Raw genomic sequence first — 23634 nt, 5'->3', positions numbered from 1 at the left:
ATACTTCCGTAGTCTTTGATGCTCCACAGGGTCCTACACTGAACCTGTATGGTGCATGGGAGTGACTCCTTCACTCCAAGGGAGATACTTCCGAAGTCTTTGATGCTCCACAGGGTCCTACACGGAACCTGTATGGTGCATGGGAGTGACTCCTTCACTCCAAGGGAGATACTTCCGCAGTCTTTGATGCTCCACAGGGTCCTACACGGAACCTGTATGGTGCATGGGAGTGACTCTTTGATGCTCCACAGGGTCCTACACGGAACCTGTATGGTGCATCGGAGTGACTCCTTCACTCCAAGGGAGATACTTCCGTAGTCTTTGATGCTCCACAGGGTCCTACACGGAACCTGTATGGTGCCGGGGAGTGAATCCTTCACTCCGAGGGAGATACTTCCGTAGTCTTTGATGCTCCACAGGGTCCTACACTGAACCTGTATGGTGCCGGGGAGTGACTCCTTCACTCCAAGGGAGATACTTCCGTAGTCGTTGATGCTCCACAGGGTCCTACACTGATCCTGTATGGTGCATGGGAGTGACTCCTTCACTCCAAGGGACATACTTCCGTAGTCTTTGATGCTCCACAGGGTCCTACACGGAACCTGTATGGTGCATGGGAGTGACTCCTTCACTCCAAGGGAGATACTTCTGTAGTCTTTGATGCTCCACAGGGTCCTACACTGAATCTGTATGGTGCATGGGAGTGACTCCTTCACTCCAAGGGAGATACTTCTGTAGTCTTTGATGCTCCACAGGGTCCTACACTGATCCTGTATGGTGCATGGGAGTGACTCCTACACTCCAAGGGAGATACTTCCGTAGTCTTTGATGCTCCACAGGGTCCTACACGGAACCTGTATGGTGCATGGGAGTGACTCCTTCACTCCAAGGGAGATACTTCCGTAGTCTTTGATGCTCCACAGGGTCCTACACTGAACCTGTATGGTGCATGGGAGTGACTCCTTCACTCCAAGGGAGATACTTCCGAAGTCTTTGATGCTCCACAGGGTCCTACACGGAACCTGTATGGTGCATGGGAGTGACTCCTTCACTCCAAGGGAGATACTTCCGTAGACTTTGATGCTCCACAGGGTCCTACACTGAACCTGTATGGTGCACGGGAGTGACTCCTTCACTCCAAGGGAGATACTTCCGCAGTCTTTGATGCTCCACAGGGTCCTACACGGAACCTGTATGGTGCATGGGAGTGACTCTTTGATGCTCCACAGGGTCCTACACGGAACCTGTATGGTGCATCGGAGTGACTCCTTCACTCCAAGGGAGATACTTCCGTAGTCTTTGATGCTCCACAGGGTCCTACACGGAACCTGTATGGTGCATGGGAGTGACTCCTTCACTCCAAGGGAGATACTTCCGTAGTCTTTGATGCTCCACAGGGTCCTACACTGATCCTGTATGGTGCATGGGAGTGACTCCTACACTCCAAGGGAGATACTTCCGTAGTCTTTGATGCTCCACAGGGTCCTACACGGAACCTGTATGGTGCATGGGAGTGACTCCTTCACTCCAAGGGAGATACTTCCGTAGTCTTTGATGCTCCACAGGGTCCTACACGGAACCTGTATGGTGCATGGGAGTGACTCCTTCACTCCAAGGGAGATACTTCCGTAGTCTTTGATGCTCCACAGGGTCCTACACGGAACCTGTATGGTGCATGGGAGTGACTCCTTCACTCCAAGGGAGATACTTCCGTAGACTTTGATGCTCCACAGGGTACTACACGGAACCTGTATGGTGCCGGGGAGTGACTCCTTCACTCCAAGGGAGATACTTCCGTAGTCTTTGATGCTCCACAGGGTCCTACACTGAACCTGTATGGTGCACGGGAGTGACTCCTTCACTCCAAGGGAGATACTTCCGTAGTCTTTGATGCTCCACAGGGTCCTACACGGAACCTGTATGGTGCCGGGGAGTGAATCCTTCACTCCGAGGGAGATACTTCCGTAGTCTTTGATGCTCCACAGGGTCCTACACTGAACCTGTATGGTGCCGGGGAGTGACTCCTTCACTCCAAGGGAGATACTTCCGTAGTCGTTGATGCTCCACAGGGTCCTACACTGATCCTGTATGGTGCATGGGAGTGACTCCTTCACTCCAAGGGACATACTTCCGTAGTCTTTGATGCTCCACAGGGTCCTACACGGAACCTGTATTGTGCATGGGAGTGACTCCTTCACTCCAAGGGAGATACTTCTGTAGTCTTTGATGCTCCACAGGGTCCTACACTGAATCTGTATGGTGCATGGGAGTGACTCCTTCACTCCAAGGGAGATACTTCTGTAGTCTTTGATGCTCCACAGGGTCCTACACTGATCCTGTATGGTGCATGGGAGTGACTCCTACACTCCAAGGGAGATACTTCCGTAGTCTTTGATGCTCCACAGGGTCCTACACGGAACCTGTATGGTGCATGGGAGTGACTCCTTCACTCCAAGGGAGATACTTCCGTAGTCTTTGATGCTCCACAGGGTCCTACACTGAACCTGTATGGTGCATGGGAGTGACTCCTTCACTCCAAGGGAGATACTTCCGAAGTCTTTGATGCTCCACAGGGTCCTACACGGAACCTGTATGGTGCATGGGAGTGACTCCTTCACTCCAAGGGAGATACTTCCGCAGTCTTTGATGCTCCACAGGGTCCTACACGGAACCTGTATGGTGCATGGGAGTGACTCTTTGATGCTCCACAGGGTCCTACACGGAACCTGTATGGTGCATCGGAGTGACTCCTTCACTCCAAGGGAGATACTTCCGTAGTCTTTGATGCTCCACAGGGTCCTACACGGAACCTGTATGGTGCATGGGAGTGACTCCTTCACTCCAAGGGAGATACTTCCGTAGTCTTTGATGCTCCACAGGGTCCTACACTGATCCTGTATGGTGCATGGGAGTGACTCCTACACTCCAAGGGAGATACTTCCGTAGTCTTTGATGCTCCACAGGGTCCTACACGGAACCTGTATGGTGCATGGGAGTGACTCCTTCACTCCAAGGGAGATACTTCTGTAGTCTTTGATGCTCCACAGGGTCCTACCCGGAACCTGTATGGTGCATGGGAGTGACTCCTTCACTCCAAGGGAGATACTTCCGTAGTCTTTGATGCTCCACAGGGTCCTACACGGAACCTGTATGATGCATGGGAGTGACTCCTACACTCCAAGGGAGATACTTCTGTAGTCTTTGATGCTCCACAGGGTCCTACACTGAACCTGTATGGTGCAAGGGAGTGACTCCTTCACTCCAAGGGAGATACTTCTGTAGTCTTTGATGCTCCACAGGGTCCTACACTGAACCTGTATGGTGCCGGGGAGTGACTCCTTCACTCCAAGGGAGATACTTCTGTAGTCGTTGATGCTCCACAGGGTCCTACACTGATCCTGTATGGTGCATTGGAGTGACTCCTACACTCCAAGGGAGATACTTCCGTAGTCTTTGATGCTCCACAGGGTCCTACACGGAACCTGTATGGTGCATGGGAGTGACTCCTTCACTCCAAGGGAGATACTTCTGTAGTCTTTGATTCTCCACAGGGTCCTACACGGAACCTGCATGGTGCATGGGAGTGACTCCTTCACTCCAAGGGAGATACTTCCGTAGTCTTTGATGCTCCACAGGGTCCTACACGGAACCTGTATGGTGCATGGGAGTGACTCCTTCACTCCAAGGGAGATACTTCCGTAGTCTTTGATGCTCCACAGGGTCCTACACGGAACCTGTATGGTGCATGGGAGTGACTCCTTCACTCCAAGGGAGATACTACCGTAGACTTTGATGCTCCACAGGGTACTACACGGAACCTGTATGGTGCCGGGGAGTGACTCCTTCACTCCAAGGGAGATACTTCCGTAGTCTTTGATGCTCCACAGGGTCCTACACTGAACCTGTATGGTGCACGGGAGTGACTCCTTCACTCCAAGGGAGATACTTCCGTAGTCTTTCATGCTCCACAGGGTCCTACACGGAACCTGTATGGTGCCGGGGAGTGAATCCTTCACTCCAAGGGAGATACTTCCGTAGTCTTTGATGCTCCACAGGGTCCTACACTGAACCTGTATGGTGCCGGGGAGTGACTCCTTCACTCCAAGGGAGATACTTCCGTAGTCGTTGATGCTCCACAGGGTCCTACACTGATCCTGTATGGTGCATGGGAGTGACTCCTTCACTCCAAGGGACATACTTCCGTAGTCTTTGATGCTCCACAGGGTCCTACACGGAACCTGTATGGTGCATGGGAGTGACTCATTCACTCCAAGGGAGATACTTCTGTAGTCTTTGATGCTCCACAGGGTCCTACACTGAATCTGTATGGTGCATGGGAGTGACTCCTTCACTCCAAGGGAGATACTTCTGTAGTCTTTGATGCTCCACAGGGTCCTACACTGATCCTGTATGGTGCATGGGAGTGACTCCTACACTCCAAGGGAGATACTTCCGTAGTCTTTGATGCTCCACAGGGTCCTACACGGAACCTGTATGGTGCATGGGAGTGACTCCTTCACTCCAAGGGAGATACTTCCGTAGTCTTTGATGCTCCACAGGGTCCTACACTGAACCTGTATGGTGCATGGGAGTGACTCCTTCACTCCAAGGGAGATACTTCCGAAGTCTTTGATGCTCCACAGGGTCCTACACGGAACCTGTATGGTGCATGGGAGTGACTCCTTCACTCCAAGGGAGATACTTCCGTAGTCTTTGATGGTCCCTAGGGTCCTACACTGAATCTGTATGGTGCATGGGAGTGACTCATTCACTCCAAGGGAGATACTTCTGTAGTCTTTGATGCTCCACAGGGTCCTACACTGATCCTGTATGGTGCATGGGAGTGACTCCTACACTCCAAGGGAGATACTTCTGTAGTCTTTGATTCTCCACAGGGTCCTACACTGAACCTGTATGGTGCAAGGGAGTGAGTCCTTCACTCAAAGGGAGATACTTCCGTAGTCTTTGATGCTCCACAGGGTCCTACACGGAACCTGTATGGTGCATGGGAGTGACTCCTACACTCCGAGGGAGATACTTCCGTAGTCTTTGATGCTCCACAGGGTCCTACACTGAACCTGTATGGTGCATGGCAGTGACTCCTTCACTCCAAGGGAGATACTTCTGTAGTCGTTGATGCTCCACAGGGTCCTACACTGATCCTGTATGGTGCATGGGAGTGACTCCTTCACTCCAAGGGAGATACTTCCGTAGTCTTTGATGCTCCACAGGGTCCTACACTGATCCTGTATGGTGCCGGGGAGTGACTCCTTCACTCCAAGGGAGATACTTCCGTAGTCTTTGATGCTCCACAGGGTCCTACACTGAACCTGTATGGTGCATGGGAGTGACTCCTACACTCCAAGGGAAATACTTCCGTAGTATTTGATGCTCCACAGGGTCCTACACGGAACCTGTATGGTGCACGGGAGTGACTCCTTCACTCCAAGGGAGATATTTCCGTAGTATTTGATGCTCCACAGGGTCCTACACGGAACCTGTATGGTGCATGGGAGTGACTCCTTCACTCCAAGGGAGATACTTCTGTAGTCTTTGATGCTCCACAGGGTCCTACACAGAACCTGTATGGTGCATGGGAGTGACTCCTTCACTCCAAGGGAGATACCTCCGTAGTCTTTGATGCTCCACAGGGTCCTACACGGAACCTGTATGGTGCAGGGGAGTGACTCCTTCACTCCAAGGGAGATACTTCCGTAGTCTTTGATGCTCCACAGGTTCCTACACGGAACCTGTATGGTGCATGGGAGTGACTCCTTCACTCCAAGGGAGATACTTCCGTAGTCTTTGATGCTCCACAGGGTCCTACACTGAACCTGTATGGTGCATGGGTGTGACTCCTTCACTCCAACGGAGATACTTCCGTAGTCTTTGATGCTCCACAGGGTCCTACACTGAACCTGTATGGTGCCGGTGAGTGACTCCTACACTCCAAGGGAGATACTTCCGTAGTCTTTGATGCTCCACAGGGTCCTACATGGAACCTGTATGGTGCATGGGAGTGACTCCTTCACTCCAAGGGAGATACTTCCGTAGTCTTTGATGCTCCACAGGGTCCTACACGGAACCTGTATGGTGCATGGGAGTGACTCCTTCACTCCAAGGGAGATACTTCCGTAGTGTTTGATGCTCCACAGGGTCCTACACGGAACCTGTATGGTGCATGGGAGTGACTCCTTCACTCCAAGGGAGATACTTCCGTAGTCTTTGATCCTCCACAGGGTCCTACATGGAACCTGTGTGGTGCAGGGGAGTGACTCCTTCACTCCAAGGGAGATACTTCTGTAGTCTTTGATGCTCCACAGGGTCCTACACAGAACCTGTATGGTGCATGGGAGTGACTCCTTCACTCCAAGGGAGATACCTCCGTAGTCTTTGATGCTCCACAGGGTCCTACACGGAACCTGTATGGTGCAGGGGAGTGACTCCTTCACTCCAAGGGAGATACTTCCGTAGTCTTTGATGCTCCACAGGTTCCTACACGGAACCTGTATGGTGCATGGGAGTGACTCCTTCACTCCAAGGGAGATACTTCCGTAGTCTTTGATGCTCCACAGGGTCCTACACTGAACCTGTATGGTGCATGGGTGTGACTCCTTCACTCCAACGGAGATACTTCCGTAGTCTTTGATGCTCCACAGGGTCCTACACTGAACCTGTATGGTGCCGGTGAGTGACTCCTACACTCCAAGGGAGATACTTCCGTAGTCTTTGATGCTCCACAGGGTCCTACATGGAACCTGTATGGTGCATGGGAGTGACTCCTTCACTCCAAGGGAGATACTTCCGTAGTCTTTGATGCTCCACAGGGTCCTACACGGAACCTGTATGGTGCATGGGAGTGACTCCTTCACTCCAAGGGAGATACTTCCGTAGTGTTTGATGCTCCACAGGGTCCTACACGGAACCTGTATGGTGCATGGGAGTGACTCCTTCACTCCAAGGGAGATACTTCCGTAGTCTTTGATCCTCCACAGGGTCCTACATGGAACCTGTATGGTGCATGGGAGTGACTCCTACACTCTAAGGGAGATACTCCCGTAGTCTTTGATGCTCCACAGGGTCCTACATGGAACCTGTATGGTGCATGGGAGTGACTCCTTCACTCCAAGGGAGATACTTCTGTAGTCTTTGATGCTCCACAGGGTCCTACACGGAACCTGTATGGTGCATGGGAGTGACTCCTTCACTCCAAGGTAGATACTTCTGTAGTCGTTGATGCTCCACAGGGTCCTACACTGATCCTGTATGATGCATGGGTGTGACTCCTTCACTCCAAGGGAGATACTTTTGTAGTCTTTGATGCTCCACAGGGTCCTACACTGAACCTGTATGGTGCATGGGAGTGACTCCTTCACTCCAAGGGAGATACTTCTGTAGTCTTTGATGCTCCACAGGGTCCTACACTGATCCTGTATGGTGCATGGGAGTGACTCCTACACTCCAAGGGAGATACTTCTGTAGTCTTTGATGCTCCACAGGGTCCTACACGGAACCTGTATGGTGCATGGGAGTGACTCCTTCACTCCAAGGTAGATACTTCTGTAGTCTTTGATGCTCCACAGGGTCCTACGCGGAACCTGTATGGTGCCGGGGAGTGACTCCTTCACTCCAAGGGAGATACTTCCGTAGTCTTTGATGCTCCACAGGGTCCTACACGGAACCTGTATGGTGCATGGGAGTGACTCCTACACTCCAAGGGAGATACTTCTGTAGTCTTTGATGCTCCACAGGGTCCTACACTGATCCTGTATGGTGCATGGGAGTGACTCCTTCACTCCAATGGAGATGCTTCCGTAGTCTTTGATGCTCCACAGGGTCCTACACTGAATCTGTATGGTGCATGGGAGTGACTCCTTCACTCCAAGGGAGATACTTCCGTAGTCTTTGATGCTCCACAGGGTCCTACACTGAACCTGTATGGTGCATGGGAGTGACTCCTTCACTCCAAGGGAGATACTTCCGTAGTCTTTGATGCTCCACAGGGTCCTACACGGAACCTGTATGGTGCATGGGAGTGACTCCTACACTCCAAGGGAGATACTTCCGTAGTCTTTGACGCTCCACAGGGTCCTACACGGAACCTGTATGGTGCATGGGAGTGACTCCTTCACTCCAAGGGAGATACTTCCGTAGTCTTTGATGCTCCACAAGGTCCTACACTGGTGCATGGGAGTGACTCATTCACTCCAAGGGAGATACTTCCGTAGTCTTTGATGCTCCACAGGGTCCTACACGGAACCTGTATGGTGCATGGGAGTGACTCCTTCACTCCAAGGGAGATACTTCCGTAGTCTTTGATGCTCCACAGGTTCCTACACGGAACCTGTATGGTGCCGGGGAGTGACTCCTACACTCCAAGGGAGATACTTCTGTAGTCTTTGATGCTCCACATGGTCCTACACGGAACCTGTATGGTGCATGGGAGTGACTCCTTCACTCCAAGGGAGATACTTCCGTAGTCTTTGATGCTCCACATGGTCCTACACGGAACCTGTATGGTGCATGGGAGTGACTCCTTCACTCCAAGGGAGATACTTCCGTAGTCTTTGATGCTCCACAGGGTCCTACACGGAACCTGTATGGTGCATGGGAGTGACTCCTTCACTCCAAGGGAGATACTTCCGTAGTCTTTGATGCTCCACAGGGTCCTACACGGAACCTGTATGGTGCATGGGAGTGACTCCTACACTCCAAGGGAGATACTTCCGTAGTCTTTGATGCTCCACAGGGTCCTACACAGATCCTGTATGGTGCATGGAGTGACTCCTACACTCCAAGGGAGATACTTCTGTAGTCTTTGATGCTCCACAGGGTCCTACACGGAACCTGTATGGTGCATGGGAGTGACTCCTTCACTCCAAGGGAGATACTTCCGTAGACTTTGATGCTCCACAGGGTACTACACGGAACCTGTATGGTGCATGGGAGTGACTCCTACACTCCAAGGGAGATACTTCCGTAGTCTTTGATGCTCCACAGGGTCCTACACTGATCCTGTATGGTGCATGGGAGTGACTCCTTCACTCCAAGGGAGATACTTTTGTAGTCTTTGATGCTCCACAGGGTCCTACACGGAACCTGTATGGTGCATGGGAGTGACTCCTTCACTCCAAGGGAGATACTTCCGTAGACTTTGATGCTCCACAGGGTACTACACGGAACCTGTATGGTGCATGGGAGTGACTCCTACACTCCAAGGGAGATACTTCCGTAGTCTTTGATGCTCCACAGGGTCCTACACTGAACCTGTATGGTGCATGGGAGTGACTCCTTCACTCCAATGGAGATACTTCCGTAGTCTTTGATGCTCCACAGGGTCCTACACTGAATCTGTATGGTGCATGGGAGTGACTCCTTCACTCCAAGGGAGATACTTCCGTAGTCTTTGATGCTCCACAGGGTCCTACACAGAACCTGTATGGTGCATGGGAGTGACTCCTTCACTCCAAGGGAGATACTTCTGTAGTCTTTGATGCTCCACAGGGTCCTACACTGATCCTGTATGGTGCATGGGAGTGACTCCTACACTCCAAGGGAGATACTTCTGTAGTCTTTGATGCTCCACAGGGTCCTACACGGAACCTGTATGGTGCATGGGTGTGACTCCTTCACTCCAAAGGAGATACTTCTGTAGTCTTTGATGCTCCACAGGGTCCTACACTGAACCTGTATGGTGCAGGGGAGTGACTCCTTCACTCCAAGGGAGATACTTCTGTAGTCTTTGATGCTCCACAGGGTCCTACACGGAACCTGTATGGTGCATGGGAGTGACTCCTTCACTCATAGGGAGATACTTCCGTAGTCTTTGATGCTCCACAGGGTCCTACACGGAACCTGTATGGTGCATGGGTGTGACTCCTTCACTCCAAGGGAGATACTTCTGTAGTCTTTGATGCTCCACAGGGTCCTACACTGAACCTGTATGGTGCATGGGAGTGACTCCTTCACTCCAAGGGAGATACTTCCGTAGTCTTTGATGCTCCACAGGGTCCTACACAGATCCTGTATGGTGCATGGAGTGACTCCTACACTCCAAGGGAGATACTTCTGTAGTCTTTGATGCTCCACAGGGTCCTACACGGAACCTGTATGGTGCATGGGAGTGACTCCTTCACTCATAGGGAGATACTTCCGTAGTCTTTGATGCTCCACAGGGTCCTACACTGAACCTGTATGGTGCAGGGGAGTGACTCCTTCACTCCAAGGGAGATACTTCCGTAGTCTTTGATGCTCCACAGGGTCCTACACTGAACCTGTATGGTGCCGGGGCGTGACTCCTTCACTCCAAGGGAGATACTTCTGTAGTCTTTGATGCTCCACAGGGTCCTACACTGAACCTGTATGGTGCATGGGAGTGACTCCTTCACTCCAAGGGAGATACTTCCATAGTCTTTGATGCTCCACAGGGTCCTACACGGATCCTGTATGGTGCATGGGAGTGACTCATTCACTCCAAGGGAGATACTCCCGTAGTCTTTGATGCTCCAGAGGGTCCTACACGGAACCTGTATGGTGCATGGGAGTGACTCCTACACTCCAAGGGAGATACTTCTGTAGTCTTTGATGCTCCACAGGGTCCTACTCGGAACCTGTATGGTGCATGGGAGTGACTCCTTCACTCCAAGGGAGATACTTCCGTAGTCTTTGATGCTCCACAGGGTCCTACACGGAACCTGTATGGTGCATGGGAGTGACTCCTTCTCTCCAAGGGAGATACTTCCGTAGTCTTTGATGCTCCACAGGGTCCTACACGGAACCTGTATGGTGCATGGGAGTGAGTCCTTCACTCCAAGGGAGATACTTCTGTAGTCTTTGATGCTCCACAGGGTCCTACACTGATCCTGTATGGTGCAGGGGAGTGACTCCTTCACTCCAAGGGAGATACTTCCGTAGTCTTTGATGCTCCACAGGGTCCTACACAGAACCTGTATGGTGCATGGGAGTGACTCCTTCACTCCAATGGAGATACTTCCGTAGTCTTTGATGCTCCACAGGGTCCTACACGGAACCTGTATGGTGCATGGGAGTGACTCCTTCACTCCAAGGGAGATACTTCCGTAGTCTTTGATGCTCCACAGGGTCCTACACGGAACCTGTATGGTGCATGGGAGTGACTCCTTCACTCCAAGGGAGATACTTCCGTAGTCTTTGATGCTCCACAGGGTCCTACACGGATCCTGTATGGTGCATGGGAGTGACTCATTCACTCCAAGGGAGATACTCCCGTAGTCTTTGATGCTCCAGAGGGTCCTACACGGAACCTGTATGGTACATGGGAGTGACTCCTACACTCCAAGGGAGATACTTCTGTAGTCTTTGATGCTCCACAGGGTCCTACACGGAACCTGTATGGTGCATGGGAGTGACTCCTTCACTCCAAGGGAGATACTTCCGTAGTCTTTGATGCTCCACAGGGTCCTACACGGAACCTGTATGGTGCATGGGAGTGACTCCTTCTCTCCAAGGGAGATACTTCCGTAGTCTTTGATGCTCCACAGGGTCCTACACGGAACCTGTATGGTGCATGGGAGTGAGTCCTTCACTCCAAGGGAGATACTTCTGTAGTCTTTGATGCTCCACAGGGTCCTACACTGATCCTGTATGGTGCATGGGAGTGACTCCTTCACTCCAAGGGAGATACTTCCGTAGTCTTTGATGCTCCACAGGGTCCTACACGGAACCTTTATGGTGCATGGGAGTGACTCCTTCACTCCAAGGGAGATACTCCCGTAGTCTTTGATGCTCCACAGGGTCCTACACGGAACCTGTATGTTGCATGGGAGTGACTCCTTCACTCCAAGGGAGATACTTCTGTAGTCTTTGATGCTCCACAGGGTCCTACGCGGAACCTGTATGGTGCATAGGAGTGACTCCTTCACTCCAAGGGAGATACTTCCGTAGTCTTTGATGCTCCACAGGGTCCTACGCTGAACCTGTATGGTGCAGGGGAGTGACTCCTTCACTCCAAGGGAGATACTTCTGTAGTCTTTGATGCTCCACAGGGTCCTACGCGGAACCTGTATGGTGCATGGGAGTGACTCCTTCACTCCAAGGGAGATACTTCTGTAGTCTTTGATGCTCCACAGGGTCCTACGCGGAACCTGTATGGTGCATGGGAGTGACTCCTTCACTCCAAGGGAGATACTTCCGTAGTCTTTGATGCTCCACAGGGTCCTACGCGGAACCTGTATGGTGCATGGGAGTGACTCCTTCACTCCAAGGGAGATACTTCCGTAGTCTTTGATGCTCCACAGGGTCCTACACGGAACCTGTATGGTGCATGGGAGTGACTCCTTCACTCCAAGGGAGATACTTCCGTAGTCTTTGATGCTCCACAGGGTCCTACACGGAACCTGTATGTTGCATGGGAGTGACTCCTTCACTCCAAGGGAGATACTTCCGTAGTCTTTGATGCTCCACAGGGTCCTACACTGAACCTGTATGGTGCCGGGGAGTGACTCCTTCACTCCATGGGAGATACTTCCGTAGTCTTTGATGCTCCACAGGGTCCTACACTGAACCTGTATGGTGCCGGGGAGTGACTCCTTCACTCCAAGGGAGATACTTCCGTAGTCTTTGATGCTCCACAGGGTCCTACACGGAACCTGTATGGTGCATGGGAGTGACTCCTTCACTCCAAGGGAGATACTTCCGTAGTCTTTGATGCTCCACAGGGTCCTACACGGAACCTGTATGGTGCCGGGGAGTGACTCCTTCACTCCAAGGGAGATACTTCCGTAGTCTTTGATGCTCCACAGGGTCCTACACGGAACCTGTATGGTGCATGGGAGTGACTCCTTCACTCTAAGGGAGATACTTCCGTAGTCTTTGATGCTCCACAGGGTCCTACACGGAAACTGTATGGTGCATGGGAGTGACTCCTTCACTCCAAGGGAGATACTTCCGTAGTCTTTGATGCTCCACAGGGTCCTACACTGAACCTGTATGGTGCATGGGAGTGACTCCTTCACTCCAAGGGAGATACTTCCATAGTCTTTGATGCTCCACATGGTCCTACACTGAACCTGTATGGTGCAGGGGAGTGACTCCTTCACTCCAAGGGAGATACTTCCATAGTCTTTGATGCTCCACAGGGTCCTACACGGAACCTGTATGGTGCATGGGAGTGACTCCTTCACTCCAAGGGAGATACTTCCGTAGTCTTTGATGCTCCACAGGGTCCTACACTGATCCTGTATGGTGCCGGGGAGTGACTCCTTCACTCCAAGGGAGATACTTCTGTAGTCTTTGATGCTCCACAGGGTCCTACACTGAATCTGTATGGTGCATGGGAGTGACTCCTTTACTCCAAGGGAGATACTTCTGTAGTCTTTGATGCTCCACAGGGTCCTACACTGATCCTGTATGGTGCATGGGAGTGACTCCTACACTCCAAGGGAGATACTTCCGTAGTCTTTGATGCTCCACAGGGTCCTACACGGAACCTGTATGGTGCATGGGAGTGACTCCTTCACTCCAAGGGAGATACTTCCGTAGTCTTTGATGCTCCACAGGGTCCTACACTGAACCTGTATGGTGCATGGGAGTGACTCCTTCACTCCAAGGGAGATACTTCCGAAGTCTTTGATGCTCCACAGGGTCCTACACGGAACCTGTATGGTGCATGGGAGTGACTCCTTCACTCCAAGGGAGATTCTTCCGTAGTCTTTGATGGTCCCTAGGGTCCTACACGGAACCTGTATGGTGCATGGGAGTGACTCTTTGATGCTCCACAGGGTCCTACACGGAACCTGTATGGTGCATCGGAGTGACTCCTTCACTCCAAGGGAGATACTTCCGTAGTCTTTGATGCTCCACAGGGTCCTACACGGAACCTGTATGGTGCATGGGAGTGACTCCTTCACTCCAAGGGAGATACTTCCGTAGTCTTTGATGCTCCACAGGGTCCTACACTGATCCTGTATGGTGCATGGGAGTGACTCCTACACTCCAAGGGAGATACTACCGTAGTCTTTGATGCTCCACAGGGTCCTACACTGAACCTGTATGGTGCAAGGGAGTGAGTCCTTCACGCCAAGGGAGATACTTCCGTAGTCTTTGATGCTCCACAGGGTCCTACACAGAACCTGTATGGTGCATGGGAGTGACTCCTACACTCCGAGGGAGATACTTCCGTAGTCTTTGATGCTCCACAGGGTCCTACACTGAACCTGTATGGTGCATGGGAGTGACTCCTTCACTCCAAGGGAGATACTTCCGTAGTCTTTGATGCTCCACAGGGTCCTACACTTATCCTGTATGGTGCATGGGAGTGACTCCTTCACTCCAAGGGAGATACTTCCGTAGTCTTTGATGCTCCACAGGGTCCTACACTTATCCTGTATGGTGCATGGGAGTGACTCCTTCACTCCAAGGGAGATACTTCCGTAGTCTTTGATGCTCCACAGGGTCCTACACTGATCCTGTATGGTGCCGGGGAGTGACTCCTTCACTCCAAGGGAGATACTTCCGTAGTCTTTGATGCTCCACAGGGTCCTACACTGAACCTGTATGGTGCATGGGAGTGACTCCTACACTCCAAGGGAAATACTTCCGTAGTATTTGATGCTCCACAGGGTCCTACACGGAACCTGTATGGTGCATGGGAGTGACTCCTTCACTCCAAGGGAGATATTTCCGTAGTATTTGATGCTCCACAGGGTCCTACACGGAACCTGTATGGTGCATGGGAGTGACTCCTTCACTCCAAGGGAGATACTTCTGTAGTCTTTGATGCTCCACAGGGTCCTACACGGAACCTGTATGGTGCATGGGAGTGACTCCTTCACTCCAAGGGAGATACCTCCGTAGTCTTTGATGCTCCACAGGGTCCTACACGGAACCTGTATGGTGCAGGGGAGTGACTCCTTCACTCCAAGGGAGATACTTCCGTAGTCTTTGATGCTCCACAGGTTCCTACACGGAACCTGTATGGTGCATGGGAGTGACTCCTTCACTCCAAGGGAGATACTTCCGTAGTCTTTGATGCTCCACAGGGTCCTACACTGAACCTGTATGGTGCATGGGAGTGACTCCTTCACTCCAAGGGAGATACTTCTGTAGTCTTTGATGCTCCACAGGGTCCTACACGGAACCTGTATGGTGCATGGGAGTGACTCCTTCACTCCAAGGGAGATACCTCCGTAGTCTTTGATGCTCCACAGGGTCCTACACGGAACCTGTATGGTGCAGGGGAGTGACTCCTTCACTCCAAGGGAGATACTTCCGTAGTCTTTGATGCTCCACAGGGTCCTACACGGAACCTTTATGGTGCATGGGAGTGACTCTTTGATGCTCCACAGGGTCCTACACGGAACCTGTATGGTGCATCGGAGTGACTCCTTCACTCCAAGGGAGATACTTCCGTAGTCTTTGATGCTCCACAGGGTCCTACACGGAACCTGTATGGTGCATGGGAGTGACTCCTTCACTCCAAGGGAGATACTTCCGTAGTCTTTGATGCTCCACAGGGTCCTACACTGATCCTGTATGGTGCATGGGAGTGACTCCTACACTCCAAGGGAGATACTTCCGTAGTCTTTGATGCTCCACAGGGTCCTACACGGAACCTGTATGGTGCATGGGAGTGACTCCTTCACTCCAAGGGAGATACTTCTGTAGTCTTTGATGCTCCACAGGGTCCTATACGGAACCTGTATGGTGCATGGGAGTGACTCCTTCACTCCAAGGGAGATACTTCCGTAGTCTTTGATTCTCCACAGGGTCCTACACGGAACCTGTATGGTGCATGGGAGTGACTCCTACACTCCAAGGGAGATACTTCTGTAGTCTTTGATGCTCCACAGGGTCCTACACTGAACCTGTATGGTGCAAGGGAGTGAGTCCTTCACTCCAAGGGAGATACTTCCGTAGTCTTTGATGCTCCACAGGGTCCTACACGGAACCTGTATGGTGCATGGGAGTGACTCCTACACTCCGAGGGAGATACTTCCGTAGTCTTTGATGCTCCACAGGGTCCTACACTGATCCTGTATGGTGCATGGGAGTGACTCCTTCACTCCAAGGGAGATACTTCCGTAGTCTTTGATGCTCCACAGGGTCCTACACTGAACCTGTATGGTGCATGGGAGTGACTCCTTCACTCCAAGGGAGATACTTCTGTAGTCGTTGATGCTCCACAGGGTCCTACACTGATCCTGTATGGTGCATGGGAGTGACTCCTTCACTCCAAGGGAGATACTTCCGTAGTCTTTGATGCTCCACAGGGTCCTACACTTATCCTGTATGGTGCATGGGAGTGACTCCTTCACTCCAAGGGAGATACTTCCGTAGTCTTTGATGCTCCACAGGGTCCTACACTGATCCTGTATGGTGCCGGGGAGTGACTCCTTCACTCCAAGGGAGATACTTCCGTAGTCTTTGATGCTCCACAGGGTCCTACACTGAACCTGTATGGTGCATGGGAGTGACTCCTACACTCCAAGGGAAATACTTCCGTAGTATTTGATGCTCCACAGGGTCCTACACGGAACCTGTATGGTGCATGAGAGTGACTCCTACACTCCAAGGGAAATACTTCCGTAGTCTTTGATGCTCCACAGGGTCCTACACGGAACCTGTATGGTGCAGGGGAGTGACTCCTTCACTCCAAGGGAGATACTTCCGTAGTCTTTGATGCTCCACAGGTTCCTAAACGGAACCTGTATGGTGCATGGGAGTGACTCCTTCACTCCAAGGGAGATACTTCCGTAGTCTTTGATGCTCCACAGGGTCCTACACTGAACCTGTATGGTGCATGGGTGTGACTCCTTCACTCCAACGGAGATACTTCCGTAGTCTTTGATGCTCCACAGGGTCCTACACTGAACCTGTATGGTGCCGGTGAGTGACTCCTACACTCCAAGGGAGATACTTCCGTAGTCTTTGATGCTCCACAGGGTCCTACATGGAACCTGTATGGTGCATGGTAGTGACTCCTTCACTCCAAGGGAGATACTTCCGTAGTCTTTGATGCTCCACAGGGTCCTACACGGAACCTGTATGGTGCATGGGAGTGACTCCTTCACTCCAAGGGAGATACTTCCGTAGTCTTTGATGCTCCACAGGGTCCTACACGGAACCTGTATGGTGCATGGGAGTGACTCCTTCACTCCAAGGGAGATACTTCCGTAGTCTTTGATCCTCCACAGGGTCCTACATGGAACCTGTATGGTGCATGGGAGTGACTCCTACACTCTAAGGGAGATACTCCCGTAGTCTTTGATGCTCCACAGGGTCCTACATGGAACCTGTATGGTGCATGGGAGTGACTCCTTCACTCCAAGGGAGATACTTCTGTAGTCTTTGATGCTCCACAGGGTCCTACACGGAACCTGTATGGTGCATGGGTGTGACTCCTTCACTCCAAGGGAGATACTTTTGTAGTCTTTGATGCTCCACAGGGTCCTACACTGAACCTGTATGGTGCATGGGAGTGACTCCTTCACTCCAAGGGAGATACTTCTGTAGTCTTTGATGCTCCACAGGGTCCTACACTGATCCTGTATGGTGCATGGGAGTGACTCCTACACTCCAAGGGAGATACTTCTGTAGTCTTTGATGCTCCACAGGGTCCTACACGGAACCTGTATGGTGCATGGGAGTGACTCCTTCACTCCAAGGGAGATACTTATGTAGTCTTTGATGCTCCACAGGGTCCTACGCGGAACCTGTATGGTGCCGGGGAGTGACTCCTTCACTCCAAGGGAGATACTTCCGTAGTCTTTGATGCTCCACAGGGTCCTACACGGAACCTGTATGGTGCATGGGAGTGACTCCTACACTCCAATGGAGATACTTATGTAGTCTTTGATGCTCCACAGGGTCCTACACTGATCCTGTATGGTGCATGGGAGTGACTCCTTCACTCCAATGGAGATGCTTCCGTAGTCTTTGATGCTCCACAGGGTCCTACACTGAATCTGTATGGTGCATGGGAGTGACTCCTTCACTCCAAGGGAGATACTTCCGTAGTCTTTGATGCTCCTCAGGGTCCTACACTGAACCTGTATGGTGCATGGGAGTGACTCCTTCACTCCAAGGGAGATACTTCCGTAGTCTTTGATGCTCCACAGGGTCCTACGCGGAACCTGTATGGTGCATGGGAGTGACTCCTACACTCCAAGGGAGATACTTCCGTAGTCTTTGACGCTCCACAGGGTCCTACACTGAACCTGTATGGTGCATGGGAGTGACTCCTTCACTCCAAGGGAGATACTTCCGTAGTCTTTGATGCTCCACAGGGTCCTACGCGGAACCTGTATGGTGCATGGGAGTGACTCCTACACTCCAAGGGAGATACTTCCGTAGTCTTTGACGCTCCACAGGGTCCTACACGGAACCTGTATGGTGCATGGGAGTGACTCCTTCACTCCAAGGGAGATACTTCCGTAGTCTTTGATGCTCCACAGGGTCCTACACGGAACCTGTATGGTGCATGGGAGTGACTCCTACACTCCAAGGGAGATACTTCCGTAGTCTTTGATGCTCCACAGGGTCCTACACTGATCCTGTATGGTGCATGGGAGTGACTCCTTCACTCCAAGGGAGATACTTTTGTAGTCTTTGATGCTCCACAGGGTCCTACACGGAACCTGTATGGTGCATGGGAGTTACTCCTTCACTCCAAGGGAGATACTTCCGTAGTCTTTGATGCTCCACAGGGTCCTACACTGATCCTGTATGGTGCATGGGAGTGACTCCTACACTCCAAGGGAGATACTTCCGTAGTCTTTGATGCTCCACAGGGTCCTACACTGATCCTGTATGGTGCATGGGAGTGACTCCTTCACTCCAAGGGAGATACTTTTGTAGTCTTTGATGCTCCACAGGGTCCTACACGGAACCTGTATGGTGCATGGGAGTGACTCCTTCACTCCAAGGGAGATACTTCCGTAGTCTTTGATGCTCCACAGGGTCCTACACTGATCCTGTATGGTGCATGGGAGTGACTCCTTCACTCCAATGGAGATACTTCCGTAGTCGTTGATGCTCCACAGGGTCCTACACTGAATCTGTATGGTGCATGGGAGTGACTCCTTCACTCCAAGGGAGATACTTCCATAGTCTTTGATGCTCCACAGGGTCCTACACGGATCCTGTATGGTGCATGGGAGTGACTCATTCACTCCAAGGGAGATACTCCCGTAGTCTTTGATGCTCCAGAGGGTCCTACACGGAACCTGTATGGTGCATGGGAGTGACTCCTACACTCCAAGGGAGATACTTCCGTAGTCTTTGATGCTCCACAGGGTCCTACTCGGAACCTGTATGGTGCATGGGAGTGACTCCTTCACTCCAAGGGAGATACTTCCGTAGTCTTTGATGCTCCACAGGGTCCTACACTGATCCTGTATGGTGCAGGGGAGTGACTCCTTCACTCCAAGGGAGATACTTCCGTAGTCTTTGATGCTCCACAGGGTCCTACACAGAACCTGTATGGTGCATGGGAGTGACTCCTTCACTCCAATGGAGATACTTCCGTAGTCTTTGATGCTCCACAGGGTCCTACACGGAACCTGTATGGTGCATGGGAGTGACTCCTTCACTCCAAGGGAGATACTTCCGTAGTCTTTGATGCTCCACAGGGTCCTACACGGAACCTGTATGGTGCATGGGAGTGACTCCTTCACTCCAAGGGAGATACTTCCGTAGTCTTTGATGCTCCACAGGGTCCTACACGGATCCTGTATGGTGCATGGGAGTGACTCATTCACTCCAAGGGAGATACTCCCGTAGTCTTTGATGCTCCAGAGGGTCCTACACGGAACCTGTATGGTACATGGGAGTGACTCCTACACTCCAAGGGAGATACTTCTGTAGTCTTTGATGCTCCACAGGGTCCTACACGGAACCTGTATGGTGCATGGGAGTGACTCCTTCACTCCAAGGGAGATACTTCCGTAGTCTTTGATGCTCCACAGGGTCCTACACGGAACCTGTATGGTGCATGGGAGTGACTCCTTCTCTCCAAGGGAGATACTTCCGTAGTCTTTGATGCTCCACAGGGTCCTACACGGAACCTGTATGGTGCATGGGAGTGAGTCCTTCACTCCAAGGGAGATACTTCTGTAGTCTTTGATGCTCCACAGGGTCCTACACTGATCCTGTATGGTGCATGGGAGTGACTCCTTCACTCCAAGGGAGATACTTCCGTAGTCTTTGATGCTCCACAGGGTCCTACACGGAACCTTTATGGTGCATGGGAGTGACTCCTTCACTCCAAGGGAGATACTCCCGTAGTCTTTGATGCTCCACAGGGTCCTACACGGAACCTGTATGTTGCATGGGAGTGACTCCTTCACTCCAAGGGAGATACTTCTGTAGTCTTTGATGCTCCACAGGGTCCTACGCGGAACCTGTATGGTGCATGGGAGTGACTCCTTCACTCCAAGGGAGATACTTCCGTAGTCTTTGATGCTCCACAGGGTCCTACGCTGAACCTGTATGGTGCAGGGGAGTGACTCCTTCACTCCAAGGGAGATACTTCTGTAGTCTTTGATGCTCCACAGGGTCCTACGCGGAACCTGTATGGTGCATGGGAGGGACTCCTTCACACCAAGGGAGATACTTCTGTAGTCTTTGATGCTCCACAGGGTCCTACGCGGAACCTGTATGGTGCATGGGAGTGACTCCTTCACTCCAAGGGAGATACTTCTGTAGTCTTTGATGCTCCACAGGGTCCTACGCGGAACCTGTATGGTGCATGGGAGTGACTCCTTCACTCCAAGGGAGATACTTCCGTAGTCTTTGATGCTCCACAGGGTCCTACGCGGAACCTGTATGGTGCATGGGAGTGACTCCTTCACTCCAAGGGAGATACTTCCGTAGTCTTTGATGCTCCACAGGGTCCTACACGGAACCTGTATGGTGCCGGGGAGTGACTCCTACACGCCAAGGGAGATACTTCCGTAGTCTTTGATGCTCCACAGGGTCCTACACGGAACCTGTATGGTGCATGGGAGTGACTCCTTCACTCCAAGGGAGATACTTCCGTAGTCTTTGATGCTCCACAGGGTCCTACACTGAACCTGTATGGTGCCGGGGAGTGACTCCTTCACTCCATGGGAGATACTTCCGTAGTCTTTGATGCTCCACAGGGTCCTACACTGAACCTGTATGGTGCCGGGGAGTGACTCCTTCACTCCAAGGGAGATACTTCCGTAGTCTTTGATGCTCCACAGGGTCCTACACGGAACCTGTATGGTGCATGGGAGTGACTCCTTCACTCCAAGGGAGATACTTCCGTAGTCTTTGATGCTCCACAGGGTCCTACACGGAACCTGTATGGTGCCGGGGAGTGACTCCTTCACTCCAAGGGAGATACTTCCGTAGTCTTTGATGCTCCACAGGGTCCTACACAGAACCTGTATGGTGCATGGGAGTGACTCCTTCACTCCAAGGGAGATACTTCCGTAGTCTTTGATGCTCCACAGGGTCCTACACGGAAACTGTATGGTGCATGGGAGTGACTCCTTCACTCCAAGGGAGATACTTCCGTAGTCTTTGATGCTCCACAGGGTCCTACACTGAACCTGTATGGTGCATGGGAGTGACTCCTTCACTCCAAGGGAGATACTTCCATAGTCTTTGATGCTCCACAGGGTCCTACACTGAACCTGTATGGTGCAGGGGAGTGACTCCTTCACTCCAAGGGAGATACTTCCATAGTCTTTGATGCTCCACAGGGTCCTACACTGATCCTGTATGGTGCATGGAAGTGACTCCTACACTCCAAGGGAGATACTTCTGTAGTCTTTGATGCTCCACAGGGTCCTACACGGAACCTGTATGGTGCATGGGAGTGACTCCTTCACTCCAAGGGAGATACTTCTGTAGTCTTTGATGCTCCACAGGGTCCTACACGGAACCTGTATGGTGCATGGGAGTGACTCCTTCACTCCAAGGGAGATACTTCCGTAGTCTTTGATGCTCCACAGGGTCCTACACGGAACCTGTATGGTGCATGGGAGTGACTCCTACACTCCAAGGGAGATACTTCTGTAGTCTTTGATGCTCCACAGGGTCCTACACGGAACCTGTATGGTGCATGGGAGTGACTCCTTCACTCCAAGGGAGATACTTCTGTAGTCTTTGATGCTCCACAGGGTCCTACACGGAACCTGTATGGTGCATGGGAGTGACTCCTTCACTCCAAGGGAGATACTTCTGTAGTCTTTGATGCTCCACAGGGTCCTACACGGAACCTGTATGGTGCATGGGAGTGACTCCTTCACTCCAAGGGAGATACTTCCGTAGTCTTTGATGCTCCACAGGGTCCTACACGGAACCTGTATGGTGCATGGGAGTGACTCCTTCACTCCAAGGGAGATACTTCCATAGTGTTTGATGCTCCACAGGGTCCTACACTGAACCTGTATGGTGCAGGGGTGTGACTCCTTCACTCCAAGGGAGATACTTCCGTAGTCTTTGATGCTCCACAGGGTCCTACACGGAACCTGTATGGTGCATGGGAGTGACTCCTTCACTCCAAGGGAGATACTTCTGTAGTCTTTGATGCTCCACAGGGTCCTACACTGATCCTGTATGGTGCATGGGAGTGACTCCTTCACTCCAAGGGAGATACTTCCGTAGTCTTTCATGCTCCACAGGGTCCTACACGGAACCTGTATGGTGCATGGGAGTGACTCCTTCACTCCAAGGGAGATACTTCTGTAGTCTTTGATGCTCCACAGGGTCCTTCACGGAACCTGTATGGTGCCGGGGAGTGACTCCTTCACTCCAAGGGAGATACTTCTGTAGTCGTTGATGCTCCACAGGGTCCTACACTGATCATGTATGGTGCATTGGAGTGACTCCTACACTCCAAGGGAGATACTTCCGTAGTCTTTGATGCTCCACAGGGTCCTACACGGAACCTGTATGGTGCATGGGAGTGACTCCTTCACTCCAAGGGAGATACTTCCGTAGTCTTTGATGCTCCACAGGGTCCTACACGGAACCTGTATGGTGCATGGGAGTGACTCCTTCACTCCAAGGGAGATACTTCCGTAGACTTTGATGCTCCACAGGGTACTACACGGAACCTGTATGGTGCCGGGGAGTGACTCCTTCACTCCAAGGGAGATACTTCCGTAGTCTTTGATGCTCCACAGGGTCCTACACTGAACCTGTATGGTGCACGGGAGTGACTCCTTCACTCCAAGGGAGATACTTCCGTAGTCTTTGATGCTCCACAGGGTCCTACACGGAACCTGTATGGTGCCGGGGAGTGAATCCTTCACTCCGAGGGAGATACTTCCGTAGTCTTTGATGCTCCACAGGGTCCTACACTGAACCTGTATGGTGCCGGAGAGTGACTCCTTCACTCCAAGGGAGATACTTCCGTAGTCGTTGATGCTCCACAGGGTCCTACACTGATCCTGTATGGTGCATGGGAGTGACTCCTTCACTCCAAGGGAGATACTTCTGTAGTCTTTGATGCTCCACAGGGTCCTACACTGAATCTGTATGGTGCATGGGAGTGACTCCTTCACTCCAAGGGAGATACTTCTGTAGTCTTTGATGCTCCACAGGGTCCTACACTGATCCTGTATGGTGCATGGGAGTGACTCCTACACTCCAAGGGAGATACTTCCGTAGTCTTTGATGCTC

At 51.7% G+C, this 23634-nt stretch overlaps 1 protein-coding gene across 2 annotated transcripts in view; it reads left to right on the top strand.

Annotated features, from left to right (window-relative positions):
• LOC144807661 (uncharacterized) overlaps nt 1–23634 on the top strand; it is a 378666-nt gene that overhangs the window by 264814 nt on the left and 90218 nt on the right. The gene's annotated exons all lie outside the window — the stretch shown is intronic.

The sequence above is a fragment of the Lissotriton helveticus genome, chromosome 1_2 (genome assembly GCF_964261635.1).
Source record: "Lissotriton helveticus chromosome 1_2, aLisHel1.1, whole genome shotgun sequence".
Lineage (NCBI taxonomy): Eukaryota > Metazoa > Chordata > Amphibia > Caudata > Salamandridae > Lissotriton > Lissotriton helveticus.
This window is presented reverse-complemented; position numbering and strand designations above follow the sequence as displayed.